This window comes from Amblyraja radiata, chromosome 16 (assembly GCF_010909765.2).
Source record: "Amblyraja radiata isolate CabotCenter1 chromosome 16, sAmbRad1.1.pri, whole genome shotgun sequence".
NCBI lineage: Eukaryota > Metazoa > Chordata > Chondrichthyes > Rajiformes > Rajidae > Amblyraja > Amblyraja radiata.
Genome location: NC_045971.1, coordinates 48,889,329 through 48,909,880, shown reverse-complemented (window position 1 = coordinate 48,909,880; position 20,552 = coordinate 48,889,329). Strand labels below are relative to the sequence as shown.

Sequence of the window (20,552 nt, the reverse complement as noted above, 5' to 3'; positions counted from 1 at the left end):
TTATTTTATTTTTAAATTCCAAGACTTTATTCAACACATCAAATAATTCAACAGATCACGTCATACACAAAACGAAATTACATTATACCAAGTGTCATTATAGTACAACATTACAATCATTATTCACAATACTCTCAACCCCTCGCGGTGACCAGCGCCCACGGAATACCTCCAAAGTCCCCGTGAACACCGCATGTTCCCTCTCCAGGGACACACGTGCACGGACGTAGGCCCGAAAGAGGGGCAAGCAGCCGACCCTTGCCTGACCATCCATCGCCTGCTGCCTGGACCCGCGTATGGCAATCTTGGCCAGGCCCAGGAGTAAACCGACAGGTAGGTCCCACCCTCCCACTTGGCTCTCCCCACAACCTGCCTTGTGTCCAAACACAAGAATCGTAGGACTAAAATGTAACCAGAACTTTAGCAACAACCCCTTCAGATATTGATACAGAGGCAGTAGCCTCTCACACTCCATATAAATGTGGAACACGGTCTCTTCCTCGCCACAGAAAATACAGGCAGCGGACGAGTCCGTGAACCGACTCAAAAGTTTGTTACATGCCACCGCTCCGTGCAGCACTCTCCACCCCAGGTCCCCAATGTAAAGGGGGACAACTCCCGTGTAGAGGGACCCCCACTGGGGACCTTCCCCGCCTTCAGGTGGTAACACCTTCCGCCATGGTGTGTCGGGACGGGAGACTAAGGCAAGGAGGTGCAGAATGTGCAGGAACATTCTATACAGTGAGCGTCTATTCGCGTCACGAAACGGCACGCTAATCATCTCCGAAAGGCGGCTCAGGTTGTGTGAAGCCGGTGCCCGAGATATGTCCCGGAACCGAGGCCCGATGAGCAGATCTGACGGAGCGGGTAAGAGCTCATTCAAAACCACTCTAGGCTCGCGCCTCTCCTCGACACCCGCCATGATTTGGTGAGGACCGGCCACTCCCGCAGCCGCAACATCCCCCTCCCCTCGTGGAGCAACACGCTGGCTGAAAACAACCAGATTCCTCACTCTTAACACATACCGGTAGAAAACAGGCAAACCCCTTAGGGCAGGTCGACTGATGCCCGCCACCGGGAGCCGCGAGACCCCCCTTAGACAACGACCCCGTCGGAAAAAATACGTGGCCAAAACGTGCCATCTGGGGGGGTTCCCTATATACATATACCTCCTCAGAGTCCTGAGGCGGAGAGCCGCCACCTGGGTACGCACGCATACCAAGGACTGGCCACCATCCCCTAACGGGAGACTCAGGACCGCTGCGGAAACCCAGTGCTTCCTATTTCCCCAAAAGAAGTCCACCAGCTTCTTCTGTAAAGCATTTACAAAAATGGAAGGCGGGACAAGAGTAGCCAGCCGGTACCATAACATGGAGGCCACCAGCTGGTTTATGACCAACACCCTCCCCTGAAAAGAAAGAACTCCAAGCAGGCCTGACCAGCGCCCCAGCCTGGCAACCACTTTCGTCTCCAACTCCTGCCAGTTTGCCGGCCAAGCATCCTCAGTGGGACTCAGGTACACCCCCAGATAGAGGTGCTCCACGCAAACATTTCCATCTCCTCTGGCAGTCCACCTGCCACTGACCCACTAAAAGTCCAGAGCACTTGCTCCAATTAACCCTGGCAGAAGATGCAGCCGAGAATATCTTCTGGCAATCACGCATCCTCCGCAGGTCACCAGGATCGGTAAACATGAGGAGTACATCATCGGCATATGCCGAAAGAACCAACTCCACCCCCGGGCCCGGTAGGGCCAGGCCTGTCAACCTCCTCCGAAGAAGACACAGGAACGGCTCCACACAGACCGCGTATAACTGACCTGACATGGGGCACCCCTGACGGACCCCCCTCCCAAAATGAAAGGGAGCCAACAACCCACCATTAACCTTCACAAGACACTCCACTGCAGCATACAAGAGGCGGACCCGGGCCACAAAATGCGGTCCAAATCCGAACGCTTGCAACGTTCCGAAAAGGTATTAATGCTCTACCCTATCAAAAGCCTTCTCCTGATCAAGAGACAGAAAAGCAGCTGACTGACCAGTTCCCTGTGCTAGATGAATCAGGTCCCTAACCAGGTGGATGTTATCCTGAATGGACCGACCAGGGACTGTGTAGGACTGGTCATGGTGAATCAACTGAGACAGCACGGAGCCCAGGCGATTTGCCATCGCCCGTGCAAAAACTTTATACTCTGTGCATAGGAGAGAGACCGGGCGCCAGTTCCCCCTTCTTGGGCAGCAGGACAAAAACTGCTCTACGCCACGAGAGGGGCATCTCCCCGGTCGCCAGGCTCTCCCCCAGAACCAACATGTAATCACCCCCCAGGATACCCCAGAAAGCTCTTACAAACTCTACCGTCAGCCCATCCAGCCCGGGGGACTTACCCCTCCTGAGCTGATGCAATGCACGAGTCAACTCCTCCAAAGATAAAGGGCCATCAAGAATATCGGCCTCCTCCCTATCAATAATCGGTAGACTCTCCCACAGGTCCTGCTGAGCTTCCCCACTGACTCTACCTGCGGAGAACAGGGATCCATAAAATGACCTGACCAAGGCACTAATCCTCTCTGGATCCGTGACAGAGGAGCCATCATCTGCTAGCAGCTCCACGACCTGTTTGCGGGCTCCCCGCCCTTTCTCCAGAGAGAAAAAGAAAGGCGAAGCTCGATCCAGATCGTGCAGCATCTGGACCCGCGCCCTCACATAAGCGCCTCGGGACCGCTCAAGTTGCAGGTTCCTCAAGGCTTCCTTCTTCTCATGAAACACACCCCATTCGCAAGATTCATCTCCAACCCGACCCAGGCGAGACTCTGCGTCCATCAGCTCCCTCTCAAGCTTCTCAACCGCTGAGTCCCGCCGCCCGGTCGACCCCCACGTGTATTCCTTACAAAAAATACGGATGTGAGCTTTCCCCACATCCCACCACTGCCTAAGGGAAGAGAAGCACCTCTGCCTCTCTCTCCACCTCACCCAAAACCGACTGAATGACTCCCGGAAACACCGATCCACCAGCAGCCGGTTATTAAAGTGCCAGTACGCAGACCCGGCCCGAGCGCACGCTGGATTAAAATCCGCACGCACCAGACAATGGTCCGAGCATGGCACCAGCTGCATTGAGGCCGCTGAGACACGGGAAACAAACGCTCGGGAGATATATATTCGATCAATGCGGGAACCACCGCCCTCAGCGAAAAAGCAGTGGAGTCTGGGTTGAGGGCCCGCCACGCATCAACCAACTCAAAAGAATCAATCAACCCTCTCAGCTTCTTCGCTACAGCAGGGGCACACTGAGTGCCAGAACGATCTCGCACCTCAAGTGTGCAGTTAAAGTCTCCCCCAAGGAAGACACACTCTCCCCGATCAATAGTGCTCAACAGAGCACTCACCCCCTGAAGTAGGCCGGACTGCATCGTGCCGGAGCTGGGGGCATACACGTTAATGAAATGCAACGGCATGCCGTCCAGGCTCACGACCAGATGGAGCAAACGTCCTGGCACAACTTCTTGCACTTTTATAATATTGGGCAGGAAATTCTGAGCCAACAGAATGGCCACCCCACTCGAATTTGAGCTAAGATGACTCATATAGACCTCACCTTCCCACTCCAATCTCCAGGTGGGTTCATCACTGACAACAGTATGCGTCTCCTGCAGAAAACACACTGCAAATTTCCCCTCCCTAAGGACCGGTAAAAGCTTGAATCTGCGAAAACTCGCACTACTCCCGTTTAAGTTTAGGGTAACTAACGTGAATGCACTGGTACATTAGATTGAAATCCTCCCACTTCTCCTCCTGGGCTCTGTAGCCCTCTCTCTTAGGAGCTCCAAAAAGCCCCTAAGCTGGCACTGCTCATAGCCAGGAAGATCACTATCCTCGGTCGCAAGGATAGCCTCGAGAGTTTCAACTAAGGCCGACAGATCAGCCCACCGTCACTTAGCAGCATCAATCTTTTTCTTGTTGGTACGGCTTGTTTTTAAAAACTCCCGCACCTCACAGATAACAATTGCATGAGACTCGTCCTTGGTTCCTGGACTATTGGCCAAGTTACTCGCACCCGACACAACACGCTCAGCATCACCACGGTCATTTTCAGAAGTCGAAAGACCAGAGCTCTCTGGAATTTCGCTAACCCCTTCACACAAACTGGCCCCATCCCTCTCCCCCTCCTCCGACATGTCACCACCCCCATGATCAATGCCGGGGAAGGGTTCCGAAGCCCCTATTCGCATCACGCAACCCACTGACTGGCTGGGCTCCTGCGCTCTGTCCTCACCCTCCACATCTGGGCCTGGGGAAGAGAAAATAAGAGGCACCCCCAGGGTCTGTGGTAAACTCCCCCAGAATCCGAAAGAAGGTCGCTGCCCGAAACAACTCCGACCTCCACAGCACCGAAAGCACCCCCTCCACTGGCAACACCCAGAGGCTCTCCACCAGTCTTTTTTCTCTCCCCTGCCAACTCAGCCGGCAGTACAATACACACCTCGGCACCTCCACTGGCTCCAATATTGAGCACTGATTGGTACACCATTCCCCCCGGCCCCCCTCCCTCGGGCTGACTCTGCTCATCCCCCGTCTCAGGGTCCACACTACCAGGGGAGATTACCCCACCCTCCTGCGTGCTAACACCCTTAGTGGGCCTCTGAAACGAGGGGACCTCCTCCGACCCAGAGGACGCACCCCCAGGGGAGCCAAGATCAACACACGATGAGATACCTCCCTCGGAGGGCCCCTGAGACGAAAGGACCTCCCCCCGCCCAGAGGACACAGCTCCAGAGGGGTCTACCCCGTCATCTGACCCTGTGGTACCCTCGAGAGATCCCTGAAGCGGAGGCTCAACCTCCAACCCAGAAGACGTCATTTCCTGACCTCCAATCACATCGGTGGTGGAAGGACTGGAAAACTGCACCCCCCTTACTTTGGACTCACGTCCTTGCTCTTCCTCGCCAGGCCCAATCCTCCTTTTTGTCCCACTAGCATGCGGCGGTGTGGTGACCTCCATAAAGGAAGGGTCTTCCTCCTCCACACTACCCCCAGCCACTTTACCACCCGCACGTGTTACCTTCCCTACTCACGTCAGAGCCACCTCAGCTCCTTGCTGGGCCACGGCAGTTTCACTCTGGACCTCCCTGGAGCTGACAGGCACCCCTTGGGTGATCTCCGCACTCGGCAGTTGCGCACCCACCTGCTTTTGTCTCGCTTGGGTAATCTTTACTGCTTATTCCTCTTCTTCTTCTGCTGCTCCCATTTCTCTCCACCCTCCCTCTGTGCCTCACCTTCAGCCACCCCCACAGGTTCAGGATGTAGGGGGCGGGGGCCCTCGCTGCCCCGGGTCCCCAAGGCGGAAACTACAGACCCAGAAGGGCTATCCCCGCTGCCCCGGATCACCGAGGCAGAGCCAGCAGCCCCAGCCAGGTCAGCGATTCCACCCAGCCCCTCAGAGGCATGACGAGCCACCGCTGATGGGCCAGCAGTGCATTCCTGGGCCGCTGCGCTAGAAGTTCTGGCAGCGACCCCGTGATTAGGACATTCCCTACGGAGATGTCCATAACAACCGCACGCATGACACCGTGCCTTTCCCCAACTCCAACGCACGGTTCTAGGGTGACCCCTACACTCCACCTCGAAACTCCCCTCATTGCCTTCCCCCGCCCCCCCCGTCACGAACACCCGCCGTTTGAAACTGAAAATCCCTTTTTCCTCCGGGTCCCCCCCAGGGTGCATGAGCCTAAAGCACTTAGACCGCACCTCCCCAATCTGAGACAGGTGTGGAATGAGTGTCGCATCCGGAATACATGTAGGGCAACTCCGCAGGAGAACCGATCTCACCCTGGACACCCATGGGTCCACCTGTATATGAACCCCCCCACTGAAATCCCCCTCTCCACCACTGTGGCCACATCCTCCCGTTTCATCAATATCATCTCAACCTTTCCCCTCTCGAGCTCGGAAGAGACAATAGCCCTACTACCAAGAAGGGCATTCATAGCCTTCGTAATTGCTCCCCTGGACATCTGGGGCCCAGTGTGAACCGAGATACCAAAACTGTCCCAGTCCAAGTCAACATGAGGCTCATGTTCAGATGGCCTCGTTTCCTCTGCTGATGTCACTGCTGCGTAGCTCCTCGCCTTCGGCCGCGCCCCCTCCATCGCCTTCCGGGCAGAGGCACAAACCAGCTCCCGGCACTCCAGCAGCTCAGCAAATTAATTCCCAGGGACAGTCACAGTCCAAAGCAATCCTTAAAAAGCAAAATCTTAAGTGATTTAAAATTCCAGATTAAAAGAATGATCAATAAATCATTTGGAAATATATTTTTTAATATCTGGGTTAAATCAACATTTATGCCTAAACCAAACGTCACTAAAACAGATGATCTAGATGTTGTCACATTTTTGTGCGTGGACGGTTCTAACGAAATATTTGGCAACTGAGTTGGTTATAATTTTTACGGATTACTTTTCAAATCTCTAATTCATTTGCTGTGGTAACATTGGAATGATATGCTAAGTAAAACAAAGTCTCTTTCTCTCTTTCTACCCTCCCAGGATGCCATAGGAGAGGATGCTTTTCTACCGGTGTGCCGTGGAAAGTATCCTCTCCTATGGCATCCTGGTGTGGTTTGCTAGCTGCACTGTGGCTGAACGGAAAGCAGTACAGAGAGTTATTAAAACAGCACAGAGCATCACAAACGCTCAACTGCCCTCCCTGGATGACATTTCCTGGACCCGATGTTTACGCCGGGCCACAAACATCAAACAGGATTCATCGCACCCTGCCAACCACCTTTTCACTCTGCTGCCCTCTTGGAGGCGATACGGGTCTCTGTAGGCCCGCACTTGTAGACTAATTAACAGTTTCTACCCACGTGCCATAAAAGAACTAAACTCAGATAGACAACACTGCGGGAAACACAACACAATTCATGGTGCAATAAAATGTGCAATTTTTAAAATATTTCTATTATCTATTTATTAATTTCATTTACTGATCTTGCCGGTATATAAGAGTCAATGGTTGTTTGTGTTTTTGTTCTTTTAATATTTTATCCTGTGTCTTCTATGTATACCACTGAAGGGGATGCAATGAAATTTCCTTGTACAGTTGTTGTGCAATGACAATAAACGTATTTGATTTGATTTTCTTTTCTTTTCTTTGATGGCCAAAATAGAAACGCTCTATTAAAACATATTTCCTCTGTGATTTGCGTGGCTCTGGAGTAACTCAGACAGCATCTCTGGAAAAATCGGTGATGTTTTGGGTCAAAACCCATGTTCCGACTCAGCTTTCTGACCAGCTGGGAGTCACTCCAGCTTTGTTGTGTCCTTTCTTCGGTTTAAATCAGCATCTGCAGTTTATTCCTACACAATTTGAGAATTCATTTCCAATCTTCGATCCCCAACATCGAGTAGTTTGTTAATGTCCAGCGAGGCAGTATTTGGCATTAATTAGCCCGATATCAGGATTCTCACTGGTCTAGAGACCACAGACGAGTTCAGTGTTGATAAGTAAAAATCTTTCAGACTTGTAACACTAATGGAGATAACAGGTTCAGGCATGAACTGTGATCAGCAGGTATTCCCAACCTCTTTACATTGTTTCGTGGCAATGATTTTTTCCCAACGTCACTTTTTTTGCCTTTCTTACTGGTGAAATTTGTTAGGAGATTTAAGAGTTTGCTACAGTGTTCTCAGCAACCATTCATTCACAAAGCAGCCTGCTCTGATACAGATGAACAGCTTAATTTTCCTGCTGCAACTATTCTGCAGGCTAATCATAGGTACTAACATGAGCCTTGCAGACTGCACAAATCATTGTTTGGACAGTATCTGAGCCCCCAACTGCAGAGTACACAAGACCCAGTCCTCCCAAGTTTTTAATTATTGGTCCAGATAACATTTGAAATAATGGAAACCTTGTGATGCTAATGCTACAAAATTTGCTGAAGGTCAAAACAATGAAGCTTCTGGAATATAGTTAGGTAGGAAAGAACTGCAGATGCTGGTTTAAATCAAAGGGAGACACAAAATGCTGGGGTAACTCAGCGGGACAGGCAGCATCTCTTGAGAGAAGGTAGGGCTGACATGTCAGGTCGAGACCCTTCTTCAGGCTGATGTCAGGGGAATGGGCGGGACAAATATAGAATTTAGTCGGAGACAGTAAGACTGGTGACCTTTCTGCAAAGTTTATCAGAAGGTTGTGCCCATAATGTCATTATAGTGAGGAGAACATAGAGAGAATGTTAGTTTATCATGAGTCACACCCTTGCCTCAAATTGATGAATAGCTTACAGAGTGAAAACAGCAAACTGCAATAAATTTGGTGGCAAAACCACCCCCACACGTTGCTTGTTGGAAAAACTATTGTGGAGAACCATTTAGTGACTGAGGCCGTTTGATTTATCTGTCCATTTACCTTAACAGTGGCGGCAGCTATATATTTATTCGCTGATGTCAAAGAGATTTTGGTATCCCATAGGTTGCGCTCACGTGCAGGAAAATCCTGCAAATATATAGTAACCCCGATATCAGAACCGAACTTATGGGCTTCGAGAACCACAGTTTCTTCACTATCAATCTGCAAAACATTGGGTGCTGTTAGTATAAATCTGTAGGAATAAATTAAAAAATGAATGTATCATTACAACCACAATAGGAATCAAGAAAACATTTTTATTCATCAATAGAAGATGAGCACCATTATCAAGGCCAACATTTTCAGATACCCTGAATTGCCCTTTGAATTTCGAGGTGAGACATTTTTCTAAACTGATTCTGTCCAGGTACTTGAAAGTAACACAAGGTGCGGGCCCTTAAATACCAAGCAACGTAAACAGTCAACGCATCAAGAGTCAGGAGTATTGTTTTTATTGTCATACATCTCGAAATGGAGCAATGAAGTTCTTACGTCCAGCAGCTCAACGGATTTGTAATAATACACGTTTACTTAATCTTGGGTGTTTATAAAGAACAAGGATACAATGCTTAACGTCCTGACCCACAACATAACATGAACGGCTAGGACTTTATAGAGGCCAGATAAGGATTAGCCCCACTCCGACAATGGAGGAGACTTAGGACAGTCTGTGTAGGAATGGGAAGGAAAATTAAAGTGTCCAGCAACATAGGAGATCAGGTTGATTCAGGCGGGCTGAGCGAAGGTTTTCAGTCGATCGCCCAGTCTGCGTTTGGTCTCGCCGATGTTTAAGAGTCCACATCTTGAACAACGGATACAATAGATGAGGTTGGAGGAGGTGCAAGTGAACTTTAGCCTAACCTAAAAGGACTGTGGGGGCCCCTGGACTGAGTCGAGGGAGGAGGCATGGTGATAGGTGTTGCATCTTCTGCGGTTGCAGGGTAAGGTACTTGGGTATGGGGTGGTTTGGGTGGGAAGGGATGGGTTAACCAGGGAGTTGCAGACAGAACGTTCTCTGCGGACTGGAGTATGGGGTGAATCTTTTCAGCAAAGCAGTTTCTGTTTATATTAGGTGGCATTAAGGAATGTACCACAAATTAATATGGTCCATCAAAACTGATGGCTTTCTGAAAGTATGAAACCAGCTTTTTATCAAAGTATCCCCTGAAGTATCCCCAAATCATTTCCCTGGAAATATTTATCCAATTATCCACAAATTATTACTCAATCTGTATCCACCACCCTTTCAAGCAGCCAATTGTGGATCACAACTACTGAGCAAACCTCTTCACATCTTATGTTTAAGAAGGAACTGCAGAGGCTGGAAAAATCAAAGGTAGATAAAAATGCTGGCGAAACTCAGCAGGCGAGGCAGCATCTATGGTGCGTAGGAATAGGTGACGTTTAGGGTCGAGACTCTTCTTCAGACCTATTGTCATATTTTTGTTTTATTTGTTCACTGCCTTCAGTCCAAAACTGATTACCAACCTCCTTCCAATGGGAATGCTTACTTTCAAAAAAAATAATGCACCTGAACCAAAATGGTATATAAAAAAATTGTTTGACGCGACACCTCCCACAAATAAAAAAACATGAGAATTTCCTTTATTCCTTTCTGCTTAAAGGAGAACGTCAGCTTCTCTGGTCTCTCCAAATAACCCCGGAGAATAGTCCTTCACCCCTACAACCAACTCAAATAAATCTCCTCTGCAAAATCTATCCTTTTGACCAAAATACATCAGCACATAGAAAGAAATGTCACTAAGACAAGTGGGATCCAAGAAGAAAATGATACCACATCAGACACAAAATATCCACCCAACTTACTGGGGAGGATCTCCTGAGGATGCTGAATAAGAGGAACATTCAAAGCACAAGAAAACAATTTACATTAAACAAAACTATTCCCTGATACTTACAGAGGGTCACACAGAGAGAGTGCAGGAAGAGACACCAAGAGAACAAATAACAGTGAGGTCTTCCCCATATTGGAAGACTGCTTAACCCGAGCAAATTATTCCAACTCATGTCACCAATTTATATACAAAATCACAACAGAATTATTAATGTTTAACAAAAGAGATGTTCAATTTGCTGATTACTTAAAACAAAAATAAATATTCACTGACGTGGTTGTTTAATCAAAAGTTAATTTAAATCCAGCAAATTCGAGCAAATCTGGGAAGATTTGTGGTTTCCCGTATTTAACTCAGATTTAGAACGTGACCTTGAATTACCCAGATAAGAAAAACAAACACTGCTTGCAAAATGTAATTTTCCAAGTTACTAGTTGGGCAATTTTAACCTTGTATTTTGGTTTAGTACAATAAAAAGTTAGCTTTGCAGTGATTACGAAATTAACTGCAGTTCAAGCAGTCCAAATCTCATTTTCTATCCCAGAAAGCCACATTTTAAACATCATACTGGAGCATTGCCACCCACCCTTTAATACCCCCCCCCCCCATCCCACACATCCACAACTTCGTTCCAAGCGTACACTCCCACACCACCTACTCCACTCTCCCACTTCTCTGCTCTGGAAACAGTGACTTTATATGCACTGAACTGATTCTCTAAGCCACCCTCTCATGTTTGCAAGCTATTACTATCTGAACTGTTGTCTGCAATGTCAAAACAAATTCATGGAGTCTCAGTCACACTGCTGCTGGTGCCTTTGAAATATAGGAATTTCTACCTACAAAGACACCATTTATTTGTTGTCATTTGAAACAAATTTGGTTTCTGCAGTCATACAAACAAGCAGAAGAATCAAGATACAACACAATTTACACAAACATCCATCACAGCGAATCTCTTTCTCGCTGTGATGGAAGGCAAAGTCTTATCTCTTCCCTGCACTCCCCATTCTCCTCCCGATACCTTTGCAACAGATAAGGTTTGGGTCATGTTAAGGATAAGGGTGCAAGGTAGAGAAATTTAAACCATTTACAACTTGTGATCAGAAGAAATTGTGAGGTGACCTAGGCTTGAATTGGAAAAAGACAGTTTGGCTATGAATACGGTTTAATGATCTCTTTGTTTGTAAAATGCTTCTGACCTGAAACGTCACCTATCCAGATACTCAACGGATATACTCAACCTGACCCGTTGAGTTACTGCCGATATTTTGGAAAATAGTAAAATGGAAGCCTCACTGTGGGGAAGAATTACAAAGTAATCAAAGCAAACAATGTAATTTTACTCAGAGTTACTATTAACATCTGCATGGTGGTGCTGGAGATGGTAGCTGGGCAAACGAAGGGGAATCTGATCCCAAACAACAGTCCCATTCATACACTTTATTACTGTGATCTGTGTTGTTATTAGTGTTAATGTGACTAAAGCAGTTTATCATCATGTACCGAACCCAAATACCACCAACCATGGTCGTGTGGCAAATAAAGATTCTATCTATCTATCTATCTATCTATCTATCTATCTATCTATCTATCTATCTATCTATCTATCTATCTATCTATCTATCTATCTATCTATCTATCTATCTATCTATCTATCTATCTATCTATCTATCTATCTATCTATCTATCTATCTATCTATCTATCTATCTATCTATCTATCTATCTAGCAACCAACAGTTGCCCCATATGGACTGTTGACAGTGAGACAAGACCCACATTGAGGTGCTGAGACACCATATTATCCTTGTCATTCCCACCTTCAATCATCCAACACAATCTCTCTACAGCAGAGGTAGAATCATAAGGAAGAATCTTTAATCATTATGAAACGTGAAAAGGAAATCATCTCAAAGCTCTACACAAAATGCCACCAAACGTTTTGCATTTCCAGTGTGACTCTCAAACTAAAGAATCGATTATTCTTCTCTTTAAACTGTTTTTATCAAATGGAAAACAGTGCATTTTAAAAATGTTCATAGAAAAAAAATGTTGTTCACCATGGTTCAATGCAAAAACTGTAGGGCATTGGGTTACCAGGGTACCAGAAATCCCTGGCCATTTGGGAATATCATAGAATGGACTGCATTGGATTTGATCTGTGGAAGATACTGCATCACATATTGTTAAAGCTGCATTTCTGTAAGATATACTATAAGATATTCTATCAAAAAATTTACAAAAATAGTTAATTGCAATGGCATTATTTCTTCCTCTTATCTGTGATTAGATACCAGCCTGTTCTGAATCAGTGACCTAAATGGTTGAGGAGAGACTTGATAGTGTATAACATTATGAGAGGTATAGATATGGTTGACAGTGAGAACCTTTTCCCAGGGTAGTTTCTTGTAACTACATTTCTTTGTCACTGTTGGACGCAAAAAAATTTCAGGTATGCAAAGCATGAATTCCCTATATACACATGCTCCTTCAAGTTATTAAGTCAGTAATAGTGAATAGTAAATAAATAGGGCTATGTAGCAACCGTGAGCAGTGATGGAAATGGGTTTTAGGAACTAGGGGTACTTTAAGGTCCGTGAGGCTGAGGTTGGGAAGGAAGGGGGGGGGGGGGGGGGTTTTATGTGCGGTCATACCCATGAAAGAGTACAAGAATGCATAACTTGTTTATTGTGTATTTGTAATATAGTTTATTGTGTATTATGCGTCATAGCTGCTATCTTGCATCTGTCTCTCTCGCTCTCTCGGTGTTGGCTGCAGCCATCGTCTGTTTCGGGAAGCAGGTCGGTGATTGATCAAAAGGCCCCTATGAGACTGTGTCTGAATTGGATTGGATTGGATTCAATTTATTGTCATTGCACCTTTCAGTGCAACGAAATGGTTTAGCCTGCAGTCATAACATAGAATAAATAACAAACACTCGACACAGTTTAAAGACCCCAAAGTCATTGTCTCTTCCCTCCTTGCTCTCCCTCTGCGAGTGACCAGCGCATTATGTGATTGGACACAATGCCCTTGGAGACAGCAGCTGATTGAACGGGAGGAGACTGATTTGTTGATTGGACGGGAATTTTAAGGGAAGCAGGTCGGTGATTGGACGCAACCCACTTAGAGACAACGGTTGATTGGCCGCCAAATAATCGGGCACAAAAATTTTTAAATAGGAAAACAATAAAATCAGAATTCATTTCCTGATCTGCAGCAAAGATACTCGTATCCGCTCTAGTATCTTTGATGTGCAGTTCCTTCCTATTGAAGAAGAACCCTAGCCCGAAACATCTCCGAATCCATTCCCTCCACGGATGCCGCCTAGCCCATTGAGTTCCTCCAGCACTGTACTCTAGAGAGAAGTCGCTTCTTCATATTAAACTGAACTCTCGTTGGTGAGAGTACTTGTGATTGTCTGCAGAAGGGTGTCAACCCGAACCGCCACCCACTCCCCAGAGCCGCCGCCCGTCCTGCTGAGCTATCCCAGTCACCCCAGGTTCACCTTTAACTCCAGAGCCAAACAAAAACACAGAGTGCTGGAGGTACTCAGCGGGCCAGGTGGCACCCGTGGAGGGAACAGCCCAGGAGCCGCCACGGGCCTGGGCTGCCCCCCCCCCCCCAACAGGATGTCACCGCAGATGCAGCCCTCCCCGCAAAACGGCAAATGATTCCGGGAATGCCGATCCAAGAGGGTGAGAGAGAGGGAGTGAGAGAGCGAGAGAGATCCAGAAGTTTCAAACCCTCGGCCCCCTCCAGTTCGAGCCACGTGGACCAAGATACCACATTGTAAACAATCACGTTCGCTACTTTGACTGGGAGTTCTCGTTCCGCCCCAGTCCCGCCAGCGGTTTACAACTGTTTGATATCCGCTTCAGGAAGGAGCGGGTGGTCTACAAGTTGAGCGTCCAGGTAATGAACTCCGTTTGCGGCGGAGAGACGCCAGGTCTGTTGAGGGCCAACTTCTTAGATAGTCATTATGGAATTGGAAAACGTTCCAATGAGCTGGTGAAAGACGTGGACTGCCCTTGCAGCGCCACTTTTCTCCACACTCTCCATCTCATGGAGACAGGAAACCAAAGGTCCTATAGCGGAGCAAGATAGTCCGCTCGACGAAAAAGCTGTAGTAGGGTAATGGGTTATCTTCAGTATCATTTCCGTAACTGGCTTCTGTCTCCGCTCTAGTATCTTTGCTTAGGTCATGGCTTCTTCATGCACAAATGATCTTTTTTTTCTCAGCTATAGGTGATCATTTTGACATTCCTGCCCAGTCCTCCTTATTAACTTTGAACATACAAAATATTGCCATTTGGAAGGAGCTGCAGAAAACTCTGCACCCACTCAAGCCATCCTCTCCCCCCCCCCCCCCCCCTTACCTTTCCCATACTTTTTCGATATCTGCCATGACCCATTTGATGTCATCCTTTGCCCTGCTCCTGGTCTCGGCCCGCACCGATCTGCCAGACATGCTGTGTGTGTGTGTGTGTGTGTTTGTTTGGCGGAGTCTGAGGGGAGAAGCGCCAGTACCAAGAGCGAACGAATGCGCGGACTGACTGACGAAAGCAACGATCATAGACCGGAATAGGTGACATTTCGGGTCGAGACCCATCTTCAGACAGTCAAGAGAAAGGGAAATGGTAGATATAGGCACATCTTCCATTCATTTGTCCTTATTACCGTCTATATCTCTTGTTCCTCTTTCCCCTGACTCAGTCTAAAGAAGGGCCTCGACCCGAAATGTCATCTATTCCGCTCTATGATTGTTGCTTTCGTCCGTCTGGCCGCTCACCCTTGGATTAAGTAGCGCTGGATAAAGCTGCAAATTCACGCACAGAATGGAAACTGAAAACTGAAAAGTAGGGGAATGCCGCCCCCCTGCATACACCCTCCATTTCCATCACTGACTGTGAGATTTGGGTGCATGCGCTAGAGTTCTTATAAATACAGTATGAGGGTGTGTGGTGGGTAATGTTATGTCCCAGAATTACTTGTTAGAAATTGCTAGGTTATAGAAACATAGAAAATAGGTGCAGGAGTAGGCCATTCGGCCCTTCGAGCCTGCACCGCCATTCAATATGATCATGGCTGATCATTCAACTCAGTATCCTGTACCTGACTTCTCTCCATACCCCCTGATCCCTTTAGCCACAAGGGCGACATCTAACTCCCTCTTAAATATAGCCAATGAACTGGCCTCAACTACCTTCTGCGGCAGAGAATTCCTGAGATTCACCACTCTCCGTGTGAAAAAAAGTTTCCTCATCTCGGTCCTAAAAGATTTCCCCTTTATCCTTAAACTGTGACCCCTTGTTCTGGACTTCCCCAACATCGGGAACAATCTTCCTGCATCTAGCCTGTCCAACCACTTAAGAATTTTGCACGTTTCTATAAGATCCCCCCTCAATCTTCTAAATTCTAGCGAGTACAAACCGAGTCTATCCAGTCTTTCTTCATATGAAAGTCCTGACATTCCAGGAATCATTCTGGTGAACCTTCTCTGTACTCCTTCTATGGCAAGAATGTCTATCCTCAGATTAGGAGACCAAAACTGTACGCAATACTCCAGGTGTGGTCTCACCAAGACCCCGTACAACTGCAGTAGAACCTCCCTGCTCCTATACTCAAATCCTTTTGCTATGAATGCTAACATACCATTCGCCTTCTTTACTGCCTGCTGCACCTGCATGCCTACTTTTAATGACTGGTGTACCATGACACCCAGGTCTCGTTGCATCTCCCCCTTTCCTAATCGACCACCATTCAGATAATAATCGACTTTCCTGTTTTTGCCACCAAAGTGGATAATAGTAAGATTAAACGAGAACTTACCAGTTTGAAGTTTGATCTGTATTTTATGAGGAGTTACGATGAGGGATTACGTGAAGAACCCGCTCAGTGCGCAGGCGCGGCATACTTCCAAGCAGCGGTGTGGAATCACAGATAGACACAGTTATTTGAAGTAAACATAGTAAAGATAAGGAGACATCAATTTATTAGTTTGATCCATATAATGAGGGTGGGAGCGGAGGGCACGTAATCCCTCATCGTAACTCCTCATAAAATACAGATCAAACTTCAAACTGGTAAATTCTCGTTTAATCTTACTATTTTACTTCGGAGTCACGTGAGTGACTACGTGAAGACTTCAAAGCTCTGTGATTTCAAACCGTGTAACAGTTCATACTTCACTCGCTGCCGAAGTCATTCGAGGGAGGAAGTATGTTATCGTAATCAACCATGAATCTGTTTGTAAAAACAATAATGGTGTTATTAACAACAACAAGACCAATTGCTCCCCCGGGCTTAAATTATATATTTTTTGCAGATTCTTTTTCTGCAAACGATACAGGTTCTGTCAGTGGTTTGTTATAAAAGTTTGGAACGTATACTCGCTAGACCACCCTGCAGTAGCCAGGATGTGGTCCATAGGCTCGTCCATCCTCTTAGTTACTGACGTGGAAGCTGTTCTGGTGGAATAAGATTTTATGCACGTTAGTATTTACTCCAGCAACTCCCAGTACCTGCTTGAGCCACTAGAGATAGTTTAGCTCGTCACCCGACCATGAGGTTTCCTGTGGCTGACCCATAAGGCTTTTTCCTCTCCCTCGGTATTCCTTATTGTGTCGATCTCTAAGTGGGTCATGACACATAAAACGTGGTTCAGGTGGGTATGCCCGGAATTTCATGACTGGACCTGATGTTCCTGGTCTGTTCTGTTTGGCCAACCCTTGAATGGGCATGTGACACTATCTGGTGTTATAACCATGTTGTCCCATCGCAGTAGATGGGAGAGCTGGCTCTTTGTGTTGATGTAAGGCCACCAGCATGTCCATCTTCAGGGTAGGCTGTTCCAGAGTGAGTGACCTGGCTGGTGATCATCCCCTAAGGTATGTCAGGATTTCACTGACATCCCAATTTGGGTGTACCTATTTCTGGGGAATGGATTGATATACCTCTCCTGTATCTGATCACCAGTGAGCGGTACCCAAATTGAGTAGGCTAACAGAACATGTCCTTCATTGTGGTGAAGACCTGCCAGGAGCTCCAGTACAGTTTTTTGTTATAGTTGAATGTGTAATTCCTGTTTTGGAAACAGTGTACCATTTCTTGATGCTCCTCAGGTATGTTCCCTAGGATATGCGACGGAATGCTGTCATCAGGTTGATAGTGCTCCTGATCCAAGCACAGCAATGGTCTTCCCAATTCTGCAATTCTTTTAATGACCATGTCGAGGATCACTGGAAACCATGCTTGTGGACTTGGTCCACTGTAATTTGCGTAGTACCCGACTGATGAAGCCGTAGTACCTATTGAAGAGGTAGAAGGAAAGGAAAACATAGAGATTAGGTTCCCCCCACCCCTCAATACGCGGGAATGTCTCCATTGCCGCTGCCTTGAGATTGGTTTCATGTGACGTAAGTTAGTACGTGGTGATTTAATTGGATACAATGCATCGATATCTGGTGTCCATATTGCTTAGTGATTTCAGCAAATATTTTTGGTTTAAATGTATGTTTACAGTATTTAGCTCACCTGATAGGTGAGTTACTGATGGTCAAACATGTTTGACGACATACGGTTTCCAATTGTTAATAAATTGTCCCCTAATATCGATGTTCTCCGCCCAAGTGGTTTGGTATATGCCACCACTGATGTTGTTATCTTATAAACGGACATGCAAATTTGGTGGATTACTGAGCAAATGCTTCACTAGAATTAAGTAAGTTAATATATAACATGTTTAAGTCAATTCATATTGGCATTAAGTATTACAAGCTCAGTAACACATCAGGACACATAAGATGTTACTCAAAACAGGTGGAAGTGTACAACCATAATCCTTCCTGCCGATAAATTCCATGATAACACTACAGATTAATCCATTTGCCCCCATATTACAGGTATGGAGATAGTTTTGAACACTAGTATCTCAGCTCATAGGAAAGGTACAAAGTTCAGTAGCTGGTAATGCTGCTATATCCCAATTACTTTGCCACGTAGTTGATTGGTGGTTAATGCACCATGACTGATAGTCTTAATGAATACCAGATAACAACGTTGTGGATGGTCAACGTAAATATCTGGATATATATTTTGTACACCATTCCCAGAGGCACTGCAATACTGGGTCGATGCGTGGAGTGGACGGAGCAAGCCCCTATTCCATCTCCCTGTTCCAAAATTCAATTTAATATATGGTCCCTAGATAAGGGACGAATCAGATTATTAAACTGATAAGAACAGATACTACACTTGATCTTAGCCAAAAGGCCGAGAAGCGATGCAGCTAAAGCTGTATCCAAGGATAGTTTGTCGTTAATATATAGACATGCCATGACGGAATGTTTCTAAGTGTCAGGGCTAGTTGATTCTGGATAACTTTGACTTAAATGCCGCAACGCTCATTATGGTTACTCCATCCAGGTAATTGCGGTATATCCGAAACTTATATGAGAAGGTACTGAATAGTGTGCATCTTCAAGGTCGATGTCTACCATAAAGTATCCTTGGATCCATGGTAGTAGTTACAAATCCCATGAATGGGTATACCTGGTGAAATACTCAAGTGGTTTATCAACGATGGTGCGACATTCACCATCGTGGGAGGGTAGACCACTTGGGGTGCTTGCTGAATTGGTGGCAAGATATTAATTCTATTCCCCTTGTATTTATTTTTTGGTATATAAATACCAAGAGTGATAGCTTCCTAACCAGGCGTGATTCATCCACCCCTTGTTAGTACAACCCTTAACCTTTATGTGATGGTAGGAACCATACTTATCTGTCTTCATTGTTGTTTTCTTCGGTTTCTGGTTCCTTGTTCTTGTAGGGACGATGTTTGTTGGGGGGTGGCACATTTTCCCCTGCGGCCTGCTCTGGGCCTTGGCCTAAAATGCTACAGGTTTGGCATGCAGGCCCCGAGCTTTCACCAGTACCATGAGGAAGACGCCCCTGGTGGACACGTAGAGGTACTGCTGTCTGGTTTAGTGTGGTGCTCATTCCAGACTCTGCCCTCTTGTGCCGAATAGTTTGAACACTTCGTCCAGTTTTTTAGGACTGGTTTGGTAAGTGCCAGGTAGCAGGATCTGTGCTTATGAGGTCGGCGTTCTCATAGCCCTGTTAATTTCATAGATTGAGGGCAGGTTTGTGAGTTCATTTCAGAAGTTATGAGGTATACCGTTGAACAGTAGGGTCAGGTGTTTTGCCATACTACCCTGCCCTTCTGGAATGAGCAGGTGGACATGATAGCCGACGTCAGGGTACCAAATGCATTTTAAAAATATTTAGGTTAAATGCGCTGCTCAATGTATCCCCCAATAATGGCGGGCACTTTGAGTAAATGCAATTTAGGGGAGGCGTGATAAAACCAACGCCTCATGGCTACCTGTCTTGGAGAGTTTTTTTGGAAAAGACAGGTAGTAAGCTGGCCATCAGTTGAGACTGAAAAGCCATCTCGCTAGTGGTGGAGCCACATAGCGGCCACACCCAGCAGCTCTTCCTGATCCTGTACCTCAAGCATACTCCCTGATATTGTTCAGCCAGTGACCCCTCTTCATGACCAGCCCAGCCACTGGTCACCCCAAAGCTAACCACACTAAGGAGGAAGCGATGGGCAGTGCCTAGGCCCTGTGGAGGGTATGCCTGAACCCTCCAGCGAGACTGCCCCTCACGTAGCGTGTCTCGCAGGAGCTCCTGCTCCAGGAGCCGCTCCAGCGGCTCAGGCGGCTGTCTCTCTCCCTGCGGGTGGAGAGACGTCCCCTCCGACAAGTCGGAAGCCACCGGCCGGATGCCTCTTCGGATGGCTAGACATCCAGCCCGCAGCTCAGGCACTAGCGGGACTGGCTTCGGCGCGGTGTGGGGATAGCGGAACGCCCGGTTAAATGTTCCTACCGCCTTCTTCTGGAGCTTTTGTGCCTTGTAGTAGCGAGAGCGCCCCTCAAGCAGCGCGTCTCGCAGGCACCTGCACCGAGAGCCGCTCCAGCGGCTCAGGCGGCTCTCTCTCCCCCCGTGCGGGTGGAGAGACGTCCCGTCCCATATCGGGAACACCTGCCGGATGCCTCTTCGGGTGGCTATGCATCCAGCCCGCTATCGGGCTGGGCTCGGCACGGTGTCGGGGAATAGAGGAACACCGGGTCGCTCCTACCGCCTGTTGCTGCCCCCCTTCCCCCCGACGGGAAACGTTCCTCCTCGAACGGGGGACAGTTCTCCCCCCGTTCCAGAGCCCTTTTCTCTGCCTGTAAAACACAAGCAGAAAAAGGGGATCCCCTGTAAAAGAAACC

At 47.2% G+C, this 20,552-nt stretch overlaps 1 non-coding gene across 1 annotated transcript; it reads right to left on the bottom strand.

The window, feature by feature from the left end:
• Nucleotides 1-18,363: 18,363 nt before the first annotated feature.
• Nucleotides 18,364-18,555, bottom strand: LOC116982356. Its single transcript, XR_004414443.1, has one exon. It is a non-coding gene; the product is annotated as a U2 spliceosomal RNA (small nuclear RNA).
• Between the last annotated feature and the right edge of the window lie 1,997 nt (nucleotides 18,556-20,552).